General features: G+C 49.1%; 1 protein-coding gene and 3 non-coding genes across 4 annotated transcripts in view; all 4 read left to right on the top strand.

The window, feature by feature from the left end:
- Positions 1-16,873, top strand: part of LOC142291609 (transmembrane protease serine 11D-like) — a 392,225-nt gene that overhangs the window by 125,875 nt on the left and 249,477 nt on the right. The gene's annotated exons all lie outside the window — the stretch shown is intronic.
- LOC142292761 (small nucleolar RNA U3) lies at positions 4,398-4,615 on the top strand. Its single transcript, XR_012750795.1, has one exon. It is a non-coding gene; the product is annotated as a small nucleolar RNA U3 (small nucleolar RNA).
- Positions 10,231-10,448, top strand: LOC142292769 (small nucleolar RNA U3). The gene has a single exon (XR_012750803.1). It is a non-coding gene; the product is annotated as a small nucleolar RNA U3 (small nucleolar RNA).
- Positions 15,514-15,731, top strand: LOC142292777 (small nucleolar RNA U3). The gene has a single exon (XR_012750810.1). It is a non-coding gene; the product is annotated as a small nucleolar RNA U3 (small nucleolar RNA).

The raw sequence follows: 16,873 nt of genomic DNA, 5'->3' as shown, positions 1-16,873 counted from the left end.
AACCCGCCCGGTGCCATGTCAGCTCCGTGCGGCGCCATGTCTGGGCGGGAGGTGGAGGCAGCGGCGAAAACAAAAGTGAACAGTAGAAAAAAAAAATGTCATATATACTCACCTGTCTGCAGGGTCCCGGTGCCATGCCCGCTCCCATCTCCTCCCGGTCCCGACGCTCTGGCTGTGTGCAGTCTCCCCGGGGCACGTACGAAGCTTGCAGGACCTGACGGTGGATCATATACAGCTAGCCCTAACTCCATTATTACCCAGCGAGCCACCCGGCATCAGGGCAGCTGGAAGAGTTGGATACAGCGCCAGAAGATGGCGCTTCTATGAAAGCGCCATTTTCTGGGGTGGCTGCGGGACTGCAATTCACAGCGGGGGTGCCCAGAAAGCATGGGCACCCTGCACCGTGGATTCCAATCCCCAGCTGCCTAGTTGTACCCGGCTGGACTCAAAAATTGGGTGAAGCCCACGTCATTTTTTTTTTAAATTATTTCATGAAATTCATGAAATATAAAAAAAAGGGCTTCCCTATATTTTTTGTTCCCAGCCGGGTACAAATAGGCAGCTGGGGTTGGGGGCAGCCTGTACCTGCCTGCTGTACCCGGCTAGCATACAAAAATATGGCGAAGCCCACGTCATTGTTTTGGGGGGCAAAAAACTCCTGCATTCAGTCCTGGATGGAGGATGCTGAGCCTTGTAGTTCTGCAGCTGCTGTCTGCTCTCCTATATACACTAGTTCTGCAGCTGTCTGCTCTCCTGCATAAACTAGTTCTGCAGCTGTCTGCGGCCCCCCGAAGAAGACAACGAAACGTGCGCGTCGGGGCACATTTTGCTCGGGTTCCACGTCTACTATCATGGGTGAGTGCAGGACAGGGACAATTTAACATAACCTTGTATATATCGTTATTGTTACCTGCCTGCTATGCTACTATTTGGTTCATGATCTGACCCTCCGGTCACTAGACTCCTCATAGATGTTGTTTCCTTAAATGCTTGCTGAAATGTGTATGCACTTTTTGAGATATTGGAGTAATCTTTAATTTATTGTCCGGAGGGTTACCAGACCATGCCCTTACTATATTTGATACTGCTCCCCTGATGGGTGGTGGACCCCTGGTTTTGAACTTCAGTGACACCCCTTTTTAAGCCTGATCTCTGTTTAATGTACACTTTTTTACTCGTTCATGTCACTTTTTTGCTATTTATTATATTCAATAAATATTTGTCATATTTTTGCAAAAAAGCAGCGTTGATGTTATTTTTAATTGACTGGTCCTGTGTATGACCTTTTGACTACCATCCCCTTGGTCCTCCTATATATGCATTATTTATTAGGGTGTAGTCTGCATTTAATGCGATATTCTATGTCACATCTTGCCCCCATCCCCTAACATACACTAGTTCTGCAGCTGTCTGCTCTCCTGCATAAACTAGTTCTGCAGCTGTCTGCTCTCCTGCATACACTAGTTCTGCAGCTGTCTGCTCTCCTGCATAAACTAGTTCTGCAGCTGTCTGCTCTCCTGCATACACTAGTTCTGCAGCTGTCTGCTCTCCTGCATACACTAGTTCTGCAGCTGTCTGCTCTCCTGCATACACTAGTTCTGCAGCTGTCTGCTCTCCTGCATACACTAGTTCTGCAGCTGTCTGCTCTCCTGCATACACTAGTTCTGCAGCTGTCTGCTCTCCTGCATACACTAGTTCTGCAGCTGTCTGCTCTCCTGCATAAACTAGTTCTGCAGCTGTCTGCTCTCCTGCATACACTAGTTCTGCAGCTGTCTGCTCTCCTGCATACACTAGTTCTGCAGCTGTCTGCTCTCCTGCATAAACTAGTTCTGCAGCTGTCTGCTCTCCTGCATACACTAGTTCTGCAGCTGTCTGCTCTCCTGCATACACTAGTTCTGCAGCTGTCTGCTCTCCTGCATACACTAGTTCTGCAGCTGTCTGCTCTCCTGCATACACTAGTTCTGCAGCTGTCTGCTCTCCTGCATACACTAGTTCTGCAGCTGTCTGCTCTCCTGCATACACTAGTTCTGCAGCTGTCTGCTCTCTTGCATACAATGAACATTTTGAAGAAGGAAATGACATCAGACCTTTCTTTTTTCATCAACAATCTTTAATGGCATTGTGCACTGATTAAAAACGCAGTAAGCAAAAACGCAGCAAAAAACGCACCAAATCGCGGTAAAAACGCATGCGTTTTTACCGCGTTTTTTAGCCGCGGGTGCGTTTTTTGAGACAAAAACGCACATAAAAATGCAGCGTGAAAAAAACGCCTAGTGCGCACATACCCTAAGGGTATGTTCACACATCAGGTTATGGCTGTGCGGCACAATCCGGCGCTTTGTGAGGAAAAACGCATCCGGGTTTTTTTGCTGCCGGGTGTGGTTTTTCCTCAGTCCTTTATTAGCGCTGGATTGTGCCGCATGTACTTGCGTTTGATCCGATTTTTGATGGATGCAGCAAAAATCGTCACTCCGGCGGCCGCACAGGACGCAGATAGAAAGATTTTTTGCCAGCGGCAAAAAACTGCATAGCGCTGGGTGCAGCGCTGTGCGGCATGGTGCATAATGAAAGTCTATGCGCGCCGGATATGGTGGCATGCCTCAAACGCCGGAAGCATGTGGTTTTTACTTCTGAGCATGCCCAGAAGTGATAGAAATTCATTGCTTGTCAGAAAATCAGTCACTCACTCTCAAACTCTCACTCACTGACTCATTCACTCACTCTCACCCACTCCCCGATCACCGACGCGGCGCTGCACTGCTGTCACAAAGCTCTGGCGGCTTCTCCTGATTTGAAAATGCCGCCCGCCCATTATTCAATCTCGTATTCCCTGCTTTCCCTGCCCACCGGTGCCTATGATTGGTTGCAGGCAGACAGACCCCCATGCTGAGTGACAGCTGTCTCACTGCAACCAATCACTGCCGCCGGTGGGCGGGTCTATCTTGCATTAAAATAAATAATTTAAAAAAAACGACGTGCGGTCCCCCTAATTTTGATACCAGCCAAGATAAAGCCAAACAACTGAATGCTGGTATTGTCAGGATGGGGAGCTCCACGTTATCGGGAGCACCCCAGCCTAAAAGTATTAGCCAGCAGCCGCCCGGAATTGCCACATCCATTAGATGCGACAGTCCCCGGACTCTACCCGACTCATCCTGAATTGCCCTGATGCGGTGGCAAGCGGGGTAATAAAGGGTTAATCATGGCAGGCGTCTATGAGACACCCCCAATGATTAACCTGTAAGTGAAAGTAAATAAACACATACACCCTAAAAAAATACTTTATTTGGAATAAAAGACAAAAAAACACTCTTTTACCATTTTATTAAAATCCCCAAATACCTCTCCAGGTCCGACGTAATCCACAGAGGTCCCACGACGCTTTCAGCTCTGCTACATGAAGCTGACAGGAGCAGCAGTAGAACACCGTCACTCTCAGCTCCACACAGCAACTGCAGTGAGCTGTGCTGTCACCGGGGACGTCACTGAGGTAGTGCCTGCGTGTGTGGTGATGATTCATGCGGCAGTGCAGGGGTGTGAGGTGATGATGCGTACGGTAGTGCCTGCGTGTGTGGTGATGATGCGTGCGGTAGTGCAGGCGTGTGCGGTGATGATGCGTGCGGTAGTGCAGGCGTGTGCGGTTATGATGCGTGCGGTAGTGCAGGGGTGTGCGGTGATGATGCGTGCGGTAGTGCAGGGGCGTGCGGTGATGATGCGTGCGGTACACAGAGAAAAATATTTTTATTAGAAATAAAACACAACACAATTAGTGACTCCATCTTTCTTGAAATATAGAACCCTCCTCCGCAGTAATCCTGAGTCAAGGGTCCAGCCAGGGGTGGGCTGGCCTGGGAGGCAGAGGGGCAATTGCCCCCTGGGCTGGCAACTTAAGAACCCATTAGGGCCGCACAAGGAATCCCAGTTAAATTACCGGCGGCCGCGGCTTTCCTCATAGCTGTGGATGCGGCCGCGGCTTGTTATAGCTGTGGATGCGGCCGCGGCCTGTCATAGGCTAGCTGTGGATTCGGCCGCAGCCTATCATAGCTGTGGATGCGGCCATGGTCTGTCATAGCCTATGATAGGCAGTGGCGGCATCCACAGCTAGCCTATGACAGGCCGCGGCCGCATCCACAGCTAACCTATGACTCTGCTCCAAAACGGCACTCTGATTGGTCGGTGGGCGGGTCATATGCAGATTTTCATGAAGCGGTTTCTGGTACCTTGTGCGAGCTGAATTATTGAATAATTCACGTATTATAAAGTAATAGCTGGCACGATGATCAGCAGTGAGGTCTGGGCCAGCCAGTGTGCTGATGGGGAGGAACACAAAATGTATCTCCATAATGTACAGTGATAGTGTGCAGGGTGTGGAGTGTGGAGACTGCTGGTTACAGGTTAAGATTATACTTTCAGGGATCATTTCTATAGTTTGTAACTTGAGAAATGTGCTCTAAAGTGTCCAAACTCACCAACCACGAGGAGGAGCTGTAGTGATCTCTCCTGAGCGTGAAGTGAGCTCTCGGTTCTGCTTCATTGCAGGGGCTGATTGCTGGTGATGATCGTTCTCCTTCTCTGTTACAGAGAGGGTGGAGGGGGAGATCACAAGCTGAGTGGTTGCTCTTATAATTTTAACTTGGTTGAAAAAGTAGAGTTAGTATGTCAGCTCTGATACCATGCTGGAGAGGCTGCTATCGAATTATTGTCCTGCTGTGTAATAGCAACTGCCTATGTTGTTTAAGGCTATGTTCACACTAGAAAAATGATTTTTCTTAAGAAATTTCTTAAGAAATTTCTTAAGAGTGCACCTGTGTTAAAAAACGCACCAAAAACGCACCTGCGTTTTTGCTGCGTTTTTGGTGCGTTTTTGGTGCGTTTTAGGTCCGTTTTAGGTCCGTTTTTGGTGCGTTTTTACCGCTGGTTGCTCCCTGCGTTATTGTGCCAATTATCTATGGCAAAAAACGCAGTTAGCTGCAGAAAAGAAGTGACATGCTCATTCTTTTTCTTAAGAAAATCTACTGAAAGAATTTTCTTAAGAAAAAAACGCAGTGTGTGCACAGCTAATTTTTTTTGCCATAGGTTTTGCTGGGGAATGTCTGCAGAAAGGTTACAAGAATTTCTCAAGAAATTTCTGCAGCAAAAACGGACCAAAAACGGACCAAAAACGCAGGTAAAAAACGCAGTGTGTGAACACAGCCTTAACAACGAAGTCTATGACAGCTCAGCATAAAACACGTTGCCTTTTTTCGTTTGAAGTATAGGAAAAATAATCAGCATATAATTCTTTATGGTTTGCACCTGCATTTTGCCAGTAAGTACAATTAACAAACGCATTGGAAAAAATGCACTTATTTAGGCTAAGGCCTTGTGCGCACTAGGCGTTTTTGCCGCGTTTTTAGCGGCGTTTTTTACCGCGTTTTTGTGCTGAAAACGCAGTGACATTGCTTCCCCAGCAATGTCTATGGGTTTTCATAAGTGCTCTCCGCACATAGTGTTTTTTTGTAGCTGCGCTTTTGTGGTGACCACAAAAACGCAGCATGTCAATTATTTCTGCGTTTTTCACTGCGTTTTTCACCCATTAAGTTCAATGGGATGTTCAACAACGCAATGAAAAACGCATATAGCTGCGTTTCTATGACTAAAAACGCAGCTATAAACGCAAGGGGTGGGCAGTATAGTGACGTGTACAGGAAGAGGATTCCTTCTGTTGGTAAACACAGACGCATGAATCCTCCCGGTACCGTCACAGCTGCTTCCACAACCCGCCCGGTGCCATGTCAGCTCCGTGCGGTGCCATGTCTGGGCGGGAGGTGGAGGCAGCGGCGAAAACAAAAGTGAACAGTAGAAAAAAAAATGTCATATATACTCACCTGTCTGCAGGGTCCCGGTGCCATGCCCGCTCCCATCTCCTCCCGGTCCCACCGCTCTGGCTGTGTGCAGTCTCCCCGGGGCACGTACGAAGCTTGCAGGACCTGGCGGTGGATCATATACAGCTAGCCCTAACTCCATTATTACCCAGCGAGCCACCCGGCATCAGGGCAGCTGGAAGAGTTGGATACAGCGCCAGAAGATGGCGCTTCTATGAAAGCGCCATTTTCTGGGGTGGCTGCGGGACTGCAATTCACAGCGGGGGTGCCCAGAAAGCATGGGCACCCTGCACTGTGGATTCCAATCCCCAGCTGCCTAGTTGTACCCGGCTGGACTCAAAAATTGGGTGAAGCCCACATCATTTTTTTTTTAAATTATTTCATGAAATTCATGAAATATAAAAAAAAGGGCTTCCCTATATTTTTGGTTCCCAGCCGGGTACAAATAGGCAGCTGGGGTTGGGGGCAGCCTGTACCTGCCTGCTGTACCCGGCTAGCATACAAAAATATGGCAAAGCCCACGTCATTTTTTTGGGGGGGCAAAAAACTCCTGCATTCAGTCCTGGATGGAGGATGCTGAGCCTTGTAGTTCTGCAGCTGCTGTCTGCTCTCCTACATACACTAGTTCTGCAGCTGTCTGCTCTCCTGCATAAACTAGTTCTGCAGCTGTCTGCGGCCCCCCGAAGAAGACAACGAAACGTGCGCGTCGGGGCCCGTTTTGCTCGGGTTCCACGTCTACTATCATGGGTGAGTGCAGGACAGGGACAATTTAACATAACCTTGTATATATCGTTATTGTTACCTGCCTGCTATGCTACTATTTGGTTCATGATCTGACCCTCCGGTCACTAGACTCCTCATAGATGTTGTTTCCTTAAATGCTTGCTGAAATGTGTATGCACTTTTTGAGATATTGGAGTAATCTTTAATTTATTGCTAGGAGGGTTACCAGACCATGCCCTTACTATTTTTGATACTGCTCCCCTGATGGGTGGTGGACCCCTGGTTTTGAACTTCAGTGACACCCCTTTTTAAGCCTGATCTCTGTTTAATGTACACTTTTTTACTCATTCATGTCACTTTTTTGCTATTTATTATATTCAATAAATATTTGTCATATTTTTGCAAAAAAGCAGCGTTGATGTTATTTTTAATTGACTGGTCCTGTGTATGACCTTTTGACTACCATCCCCTTGGTCCTCCTATATATGCATTATTTATTAGGGTGTAGTCTGCATTTAATGCGATATTCTATGTCACATCTTGCCCCCATCCCCTAACATACACTAGTTCTGCAGCTGTCTGCTCTCCTGCATAAACTAGTTCTGCAGCTGTCTGCTCTCCTGCATACACTAGTTCTGCAGCTGTCTGCTCTCCTGCATACACTAGTTCTGCAGCTGTCTGCTCTCCTGCATACACTAGTTCTGCAGCTGTCTGCTCTCCTGCATACACTAGTTCTGCAGCTGTCTGCTCTCCTGCATACACTAGTTCTGCAGCTGTCTGCTCTCCTGCATACACTAGTTCTGCAGCTGTCTGCTCTCCTGCATAAACTAGTTCTGCAGCTGTCTGCTCTCCTGCATACACTAGTTCTGCAGCTGTCTGCTCTCCTGCATACACTAGTTCTGCAGCTGTCTGCTCTCCTGCATACACTAGTTCTGCAGCTGTCTGATCTCCTGCATACACTAGTTCTGCAGCTGTCTGCTCTCCTGCATACACTAGTTCTGCAGCTGTCTGCTCTCCTGCATACAATGAACATTTTGAAGAAGGAAATGACATCAGACCTTTTTTTTTCATCAACAATCTTTAATGGCATTGTGCACTGATTAAAAACGCAGTAAGCAAAAACGCAGCAAAAAACGCACCAAATCGCGGTAAAAACGCATGCGTTTTTACCGCGTTTTTTAGCCGCGGGTGCGTTTTTTGAGACAAAAATGCACATAAAAACGCAGCGTGAAAAAAACGCCTAGTGCGCACATACCCTAAGGGTATGTTCACACATCAGGTTATGGCTGTGCGGCACAATCCGGCGCTTTGTGAGGAAAAACGCATCCGGGTTTTTTTGCTGCCGGGTGTGGTTTTTCCTCAGTCCTTTATTAGCGCTGGATTGTGCCGCATGTACTTGCGTTTGATCCGATTTTTGCTGGATGCAGCAAAAATCGTCACTCCGGCGGCCGCACAGGACGCAGAGAGAAAGATTTTTTGCCAGCGGCAAAAAACTGCATAGCGCTGGGTGCAGCGCTGTGCGGCATGGTGCATAATGAAAGTCTATGCGCGCCGGATATGGTGGCATGCCTCAAACGCCGGAAGCATGTGGTTTTTACTTCTGAGCATGCCCAGAAGTGATAGAAATTCATTGCTTGTCAGAAAATCAATCACTCACTCTCAAACTCTCACTCACTGACTCATTCACTCACTCTCACCCACTCCCCGATCACCGACGCGGCGCTGCACTGCTGTCACAAAGCTCTGTCGGCTTCTCCTGATTTGAAAATGCCGCCCGCTCATTATTCAATCTTGTATTCCCTGCTTTCCCTGCCCACCGGTGCCTATGATTGGTTGCAGGCAGACAGACCCCCATGCTGAGTGACAGCTGTCTCACTGCAACCAATCACTGCCGCCGGTGGGCGGGTCTATCGTGCGGTCCCCCTAATTTTGATACCAGCCAAGATAAAGCCAAACAACTGAATGCTGGTATTGTCAGGATGGGGAGCTCCACGTTATCGGGAGCACCCCAGCCTAAAAATATTAGCCAGCAGCTGCCCGGAATTGCCACATCCATTAGATGCGACAGTCCCGGGACTCTACCCGGCTCATCCTGAATTGCCCTGATGCGGTGGCAATCGGGGTAATAAAGGGTTAATCATGGAAGGCGTCTATGAGACACCCCCAATGATTAACCTGTAAGTGAAAGTAAATAAACACATACACCCTAAAAAAATACTTTATTTGGAATAAAAGACAAAAAAACACTCTTTTACCATTTTATTAAAATCCCCAAATACCTCTCCAGGTCCGACGTAATCCACAGAGGTCCCACGACGCTTTCAGCTCTGCTACATGAAGCTGACAGGAGCAGCAGTAGAACACCGTCACTCTCAGCTCCACACAGCAACTGCAGTGAGCTGTGCTGTCACCGGGGACGTCACTGAGGTAGTGCCTGCGTGTGTGGTGATGATTCATGCGGCAGTGCAGGGGTGTGAGGTGATGATGCGTGCGGTAGTGCAGGCGTGTGCGGTTATGATGCGTGCGGTAGTGCAGGGGTGTGCGGTGATGATGCGTGCGGTAGTGCCGGGGGTGTGTGCGGTGATGATGTGTGCGGTAGTGCAGGGGTGTGCGGTGATGATACGTGTGGTAGTGCCGGGGGTGTGTGTGGTGATGATGTGTGCGGTAGTGCCGGGGGGGTGTGCGGTGAGGATGTGTGCGGTAGTGCAGGAATGTGCGGTGATGATGCGTGTGGTAGTGCAGGAGTGTACGGTGATGATGCGTGCGGTAGTGCAGGGGTGTGCGGTGATGATGCGTGCGGTAGTGCCGGGGGTGTGTGCGGTGATGATGTGTGCGGTAGTGCAGGAGTGTGCGGTGATGATGCGTGCGGTAGTGCAGGGGTGTACGGTGATGATGCGTGCGGTAGTGCAGGGGCGTGCGGTGATGATGCGTGCGGTACACAGAGAAAAATATTTTTATTAGAAATAAAACACAACACAATTAGTGACTCCATCTTTCTTGAAATATAGAACCCTCCTCCGCAGTAATCCTGAGTCAAGGGTCCAGCCAGGGGTGGGCTGGCCTGGGAGGCAGAGGGGCAATTGCCCCCTGGGCTGGCAACTTAAGAACCCATTAGGGCCGCACAAGGACTCCCAGTTAAATTACCGGCGGCCGCGGCTTTCCTCATAGCTGTGGATGCGGCCGCGGCTTGTTATAGCTGTGGATGCGGCCGCGGCCTGTCATAGGCTAGCTGTGGATTCGGCCGCAGCCTATCATAGCTGTGGATGCGGCCATGGTCTGTCATAGCCTATGATAGGCAGTGGCGGCATCCACAGCTAGCCTATGACAGACGGCGTCCGCATCCAGAGCTAGCCTATGACAGGCCGCGGCCGCATCCACAGCTAACCTATGACTCTGCTCCAAAACGGCACTCTGATTGGTCGGTGGGCGGGTCATATGCAGATTTTCATGAAGCGGTTTCTGGTACCTTGTGCGAGCTGAATTATTGAATAATTCACGTATTATAAAGTAATAGCTGGCACGATGATCAGCAGTGAGGTCTGGGCCAGCCAGTGTGCTGATGGGGAGGAACACAAAATGTATCTCCATAATGTACAGTGATAGTGTGCAGGGTGTGGAGTGTGGAGACTGCTGGTTACAGGTTAAGATTATACTTTCAGGGATCATTTCTATAGTTTGTAACTTGAGAAATGTGCTCTAAAGTGTCCAAACTCACCAACCACAAGGAGGAGCTGTAGTGATCTCTCCTGAGCGTGAAGTGAGCTCTCGGTTCTGCTTCATTGCAGGGGCTGATTGCTGGTGATGATCGTTCTCCTTCTCTGTTACAGAGAGGGTGGAGGGGGAGATCACAAGCTGAGTGGTTGCTCTTATAATTTTAACTTGGTTGAAAAAGTAGAGTTAGTATGTCAGCTCTGATACCATGCTGGAGAGGCTGCTATCGAATTATTGTCCTGCTGTGTAATAGCAACTGCCTATGTTGTTTAAACAACGAAGTCTATGACAGCTCAGCATAAAACACGTTGCCTTTTTTCGTTTGAAGTATAGGAAAAATAATCAGCATATAATTCTTTATGGTTTGCACCTGCATTTTGCCAGTAAGTACAATTAACAAACGCATTGGAAAAAATGCACTTATTTAGGCTAAGGCCTTGTGCGCACTAGGCGTTTTTGCCGCGTTTTTAGCGGCGTTTTTTACCGCGTTTTTGTGCTGAAAACGCAGTGACATTGCTTCCCCAGCAATGTCTATGGGTTTTCATAAGTGCTCTCCGCACATAGTGTTTTTTTGTAGCTGCGCTTTTGTGGTGACCACAAAAACGCAGCATGTCAATTATTTCTGCGTTTTTCACCCATTAAGTTCAATGGGATGTTCAACAACGCAATGAAAAACGCATATAGCTGCGTTTCTATGACTAAAAATGCAGCTATAAACGCAAGGGGTGGGCAGTATAGTGACGTGTACAGGAAGAGGATTCCTTCTGTTGGTAAACACAGACGCATGAATCCTCCCGGTACCGTCACAGCTGCTTCCACAACCCGCCCGGTGCCATGTCAGCTCCGTGCGGTGCCATGTCTGGGCGGGAGGTGGAGGCAGCGGCGAAAACAAAAGTGAACAGTAGAAAAAAAAAATGTCATATATACTCACCTGTCTGCAGGGTCCCGGTGCCATGCCCGCTCCCATCTCCTCCCGGTCCCGCCGCTCTGGCTGTGTGCAGTCTCCCCGGGGCACGTACGAAGCTTGCAGGACCTGGCGGTGGATCATATACAGCTAGCCCTAACTCCATTATTACCCAGCGAGCCACCCGGCATCAGGGCAGCTGGAAGAGTTGGATACAGCGCCAGAAGATGGCGCTTCTATGAAAGCGCCATTTTCTGGGGTGGCTGCGGGACTGCAATTCACAGCGGGGGTGCCCAGAAAGCATGGGCACCCTGCACTGTGGATTCCAATCCCCAGCTGCCTAGTTGTACCCGGCTGGACTCAAAAATTGGGTGAAGCCCACATCATTTTTTTTTAAAATGATTTCATGAAATTCATGAAATATAAAAAAAAGGGCTTCCCTATATTTTTGGTTCCCAGCCGGGTACAAATAGGCAGCTGGGGTTGGGGGCAGCCTGTACCTGCCTGCTGTACCCGGCTAGCATACAAAAATATGGCAAAGCCCACGTCATTTTTTTGGGGGGCAAAAAACTCCTGCATTCAGTCCTGGATGGAGGATGCTGAGCCTTGTAGTTCTGCAGCTGCTGTCTGCTCTCCTACATACACTAGTTCTGCAGCTGTCTGCTCTCCTGCATAAACTAGTTCTGCAGCTGTCTGCGGCCCCCCGAAGAAGACAACGAAACGTGCGCGTCGGGGCCCGTTTTGCTCGGGTTCCACGTCTACTATCATGGGTGAGTGCAGGACAGGGACAATTTAACATAACCTTGTATATATCGTTATTGTTACCTGCCTGCTATGCTACTATTTGGTTCATGATCTGACCCTCCGGTCACTAGACTCCTCATAGATGTTGTTTCCTTAAATGCTTGCTGAAATGTGTATGCACTTTTTGAGATATTGGAGTAATCTTTAATTTATTGTCCGGAGGGTTACCAGACCATGCCCTTACTATTTTTGATACTGCTCCCCTGATGGGTGGTGGACCCCTGGTTTTGAACTTCAGTGACACCCCTTTTTAAGCCTGATCTCTGTTTAATGTACACTTTTTTACTCATTCATGTCACTTTTTTGCTATTTATTATATTCAATAAATATTTGTCATATTTTTGCAAAAAAGCAGCGTTGATGTTATTTTTAATTGACTGGTCCTGTGTATGACCTTTTGACTACCATCCCCTTGGTCCTCCTATATATGCATTATTTATTAGGGTGTAGTCTGCATTTAATGCGATATTCTATGTCACATCTTGCCCCCATCCCCTAACATACACTAGTTCTGCAGCTGTCTGCTCTCCTGCATAAACTAGTTCTGCAGCTGTCTGCTCTCCTGCATACACTAGTTCTGCAGCTGTCTGCTCTCCTGCATACACTAGTTCTGCAGCTGTCTGCTCTCCTGCATACACTAGTTCTGCAGCTGTCTGCTCTCCTGCATACACTAGTTCTGCAGCTGTCTGCTCTCCTGCATACACTAGTTCTGCAGCTGTCTGCTCTCCTGCATACAATGAACATTTTGAAGAAGGAAATGACATCAGACCTTTTTTTTTCATCAACAATCTTTAATGGCATTGTGCACTGATTAAAAACGCAGTAAGCAAAAACGCAGCAAAAAACGCACCAAATCGCGGTAAAAACGCATGCGTTTTTACCGCGTTTTTTAGCCGCGGGTGCGTTTTTTGAGACAAAAACGCACATAAAAACGCAGCGTGAAAAAAACGCCTAGTGCGCACATACCCTAAGGGTATGTTCACACATCAGGTTATGGCTGTGCGGCACAATCCGGCGCTTTGTGAGGAAAAACGCATCCGGGTTTTTTTGCTGCCGGGTGTGGTTTTTCCTCAGTCCTTTATTAGCGCTGGATTGTGCCGCATGTACTTGCGTTTGATCCGATTTTTGCTGGATGCAGCAAAAATCGTCACTCCGGCGGCCGCACAGGACGCAGAGAGAAAGATTTTTTGCCAGCGGCAAAAAACTGCATAGCGCTGGGTGCAGCGCTGTGCGGCATTGTGCATAATGAAAGTCTATGCGCGCCGGATATGGTGGCATGCCTCAAACGCCGGAAGCATGTGGTTTTTACTTCTGAGCATGCCCAGAAGTGATAGAAATTCATTGCTTGTCAGAAAATCAATCACTCACTCTCAAACTCTCACTCACTGACTCATTCACTCACTCTCACCCACTCCCCGATCACCGACGCGGCGCTGCACTGCTGTCACAAAGCTCTGTCGGCTTCTCCTGATTTGAAAATGCCGCCCGCTCATTATTCAATCTTGTATTCCCTGCTTTCCCTGCCCACCGGTGCCTATGATTGGTTGCAGGCAGACAGACCCCCATGCTGAGTGACAGCTGTCTCACTGCAACCAATCGCTGCCGCCGGTGGGTGGGTCTATCTTGCATTAAAATAAATAATTTTAAAAAAACGACGTGCGGTCCCCCTAATTTTGATACCAGCCAAGATAAAGCCAAACAACTGAATGCTGGTATTGTCAGGATGGGGAGCTCCACGTTATCGGGAGCACCCCAGCCTAAAAATATTAGCCAGCAGCTGCCCGGAATTGCCACATCCATTAGATGCGACAGTCCCGGGACTCTACCCGGCTCATCCTGAATTGCCCTGATGCGGTGGCAATCGGGGTAATAAAGGGTTAATCATGGAAGGCGTCTATGAGACACCCCCAATGATTAACCTGTAAGTGAAAGTAAATAAACACATACACCCTAAAAAAAGACTTTATTTGGAATAAAAGACAAAAAAACACTCTTTTACCATTTTATTAAAATCCCCAAATACCTCTCCAGGTCCGACGTAATCCACAGAGGTCCCACGACGCTTTCAGCTCTGCTACATGAAGCTGACAGGAGCAGCAGTAGAACACCGTCACTCTCAGCTCCACACAGCAACTGCAGTGAGCTGTGCTGTCACCGGGGACGTCACTGAGGTAGTGCCTGCGTGTGTGGTGATGATTCATGCGGCAGTGCAGGGGTGTGAGGTGATGATGCGTACGGTAGTGCCTGCGTGTGTGGTGATGATGCGTGCGGTAGTGCAGGCGTGTGCGGTGATGATGCGTGCGGTAGTGCAGGGGTGTGCGGTAGTGCAGGGGTGTGCGGTGATGATGCGTGCGGTAGTGCCGGGGGTGTGTGCGGTGATGATGCGTGCGGTAGTGCAGGAGTGTGCGGTGATGATGCGTGTGGTAGTGCAGGAGTGTGCGGTGATGATGCGTGCGGTAGTGCAGGGGTGTGCGGTGATGATGTGTGCGGTAGTGCAGGGGTGTGCGGTGATGATGCGTGCGGTAGTGCCGGGGGTGTGTGCGGTGATGATGCGTGCGGTAGTGCCGGGGGTGTGCGGTGATGATGTGTGCGGTAGTGCAGGAGTGTGCGGTGATGATGCGTGTGGTAGTGCAGGAGTGTGCGGTGATGATGCGTGCGGTAGTGCAGGGGTGTGCGGTGATGATGCGTGCGGTAGTGCCGGGGGTGTGTGCGGTGATGATGTGTGCGGTAGTGCAGGAGTGTGCGGTGATGATGCGTGCGGTAGTGCAGGGGTGTACGGTGATGATGCGTGCGGTAGTGCAGGGGCGTGCGTTGATGATGCGTGCGGTACACAGAGAAAAATATTTTTATTAGAAATAAAACACAACACAATTAGTGACTCCATCTTTCTTGAAATATAGAACCCCCCTCCGCAGTAATCCTGAGTCAAGGGTCCAGCCAGGGGCGGGCTGGCCCGGGAGGCAGAGGGGCAATTGCCCCCTGGGCTGGCAACTTAAGAACCCATTAGGGCCGCACAAGGAATCCCAGTTGAATTACCGGCGGCCGCGGCTTTCCTCATAGCTGTGGATGCGGCCGCGGCTTGTTATAGCTGTGGATGCGGCCGCGGCCTTTCATAGGCTAGCTGTGGATTCGGCCGCGGTCTGTCATAGCCTATGATAGGCAGCGGCGGCATCCACAGCTAGCCTATGACAGGCCGCGGCCGCATCCAGAGCTAGCCTATGACAGGCCGCGGCTGCATCCACAGCTAACCTATGACTCTGCTCCAAAACGGCACTCTGATTGGTCGGTGGGCGGGTCATATGCAGATTTTCATGAAGCGGTTTCTGGTACCTTGTGCGAGCTGAATTATTAAATAATACACGTATAATAAAGTAATAGCCGGCGCGATGATCAGCAGTGAGGTCTGGGCCAGCCAGTGTGCTGATGGGGAGGAACACAAAATGTATCTCCATAATGTACAGTGATAGTGTGCAGGGTGTGGAGTGTGGAGACTGCTAGTTACAGGTTAAGACTATACTTTCAGGGATTATTTCTATAGTTTGTAACTTGAGAAATGTGCTCTAAAGTGTCCAAACTCACCAACCACGAGGAGGAGCTGTAGTGATCTCTCCTGAGCGTGAAGTGAGCTCTTGGTTCTGCTTCATTGCAGGGGCTGATTGCTGGTGATGATCGTTCTCCTTCTCTGTTACAGAGAGGGTGGAGGGGGAGATCACAAGCTGAGTGGTTGCTCTTATAATTTTAACTTGGTTGAAAAAGTAGAGTTAGTATGTCACTCAGCTCTGATACCATGCTGGAGAGGCTGCTATCGAATTATTGTCCTGCTGTGTAATGGCAACTGCCTATGTTGTTTAAACAACGAAGTCTATGACAGCTCAGCATAAAAAACGTTGCCTTTTTTTGTTTGAAGTATAGGAAAAATAATCAGCATATAATTATGGTTTGCACCTGCATTTTGCCAGTAAGTACAATTAACAAACGCATTGGAAAAAAATGCACTTATTTAGGCTAAGGCCTTGTGCGCACTAGGCGTCTTTGCCGCGTTTTTAGCGGCGTTTTTTACCGCGTTTTTGTGCTGAAAACGCAGTGACATTGCTTCCCCAGCAATGTCTATGGGTTTTCATAAGTGCTGTCGGCACATAGCGTTTTTTTGTAGCTGCGTTTTTGTGGTGACCACAAAAACGCATGTTAATTATTTCTGCGTTTTTCACTGCGTTTTTCACCCATTAAGTTCAATGAGATGTTCAACAACGCAATGAAAAACGCATATAGCTGCGTTTTTATGACTAAAAACGCAGCTATAAACGCAAAAGGTGGGCAGTATAGTGACGTGTACAGGAAGAGGATTCCTTCTGTTGGTAAACACAGAAGCATGAATCCTCCCGATACCGTCACAGCTGCTTCCACAACCCGCCCGGTGCCATGTCAGCTCCGTGCGGCGCCATGTCTGGGCGGGAGGTGGAGGCAGCGGCGAAAACAAAAGTGAACAGTAGAAAAAAAAAAATGTCATATATACTCACCTGTCTGCAGGGTCCCGGTGCCATGCCCGCTCCCATCTCCTCCCGGTCCCGCCGCTCTGGCTGTGTGCAGCCTCCCCGGGGCACGTACGAAGCTTGCAGGACCTGGCGGTGGATCATATACAGCTAGCCCTAACTCCATTATTACCCAGCGAGCCACCCGGCATCAGGGCAGCTGGAAAAGTTGGATACAGCGCCAGAAGATGGCGCTTCTATGAAAGCGCCATTTTCTGGGGTGGCTGCGGGACTGCAATTCACAGCGGGGGTGCCCAGAAAGCATGGGCACCCTGCACCGTGGATTCCAATCCCCAGCTGCCTAGTTGTACCCGGCTGGACTCAAAAATTGGGTGAAG

The sequence above is a fragment of the Anomaloglossus baeobatrachus genome, chromosome 2 (genome assembly GCF_048569485.1).
Source record: "Anomaloglossus baeobatrachus isolate aAnoBae1 chromosome 2, aAnoBae1.hap1, whole genome shotgun sequence".
NCBI classification, from domain to species: domain Eukaryota; kingdom Metazoa; phylum Chordata; class Amphibia; order Anura; family Aromobatidae; genus Anomaloglossus; species Anomaloglossus baeobatrachus.
Note: the sequence above shows the minus strand (reverse complement) of the source record. Positions and strands in the feature narration are given on the sequence as shown.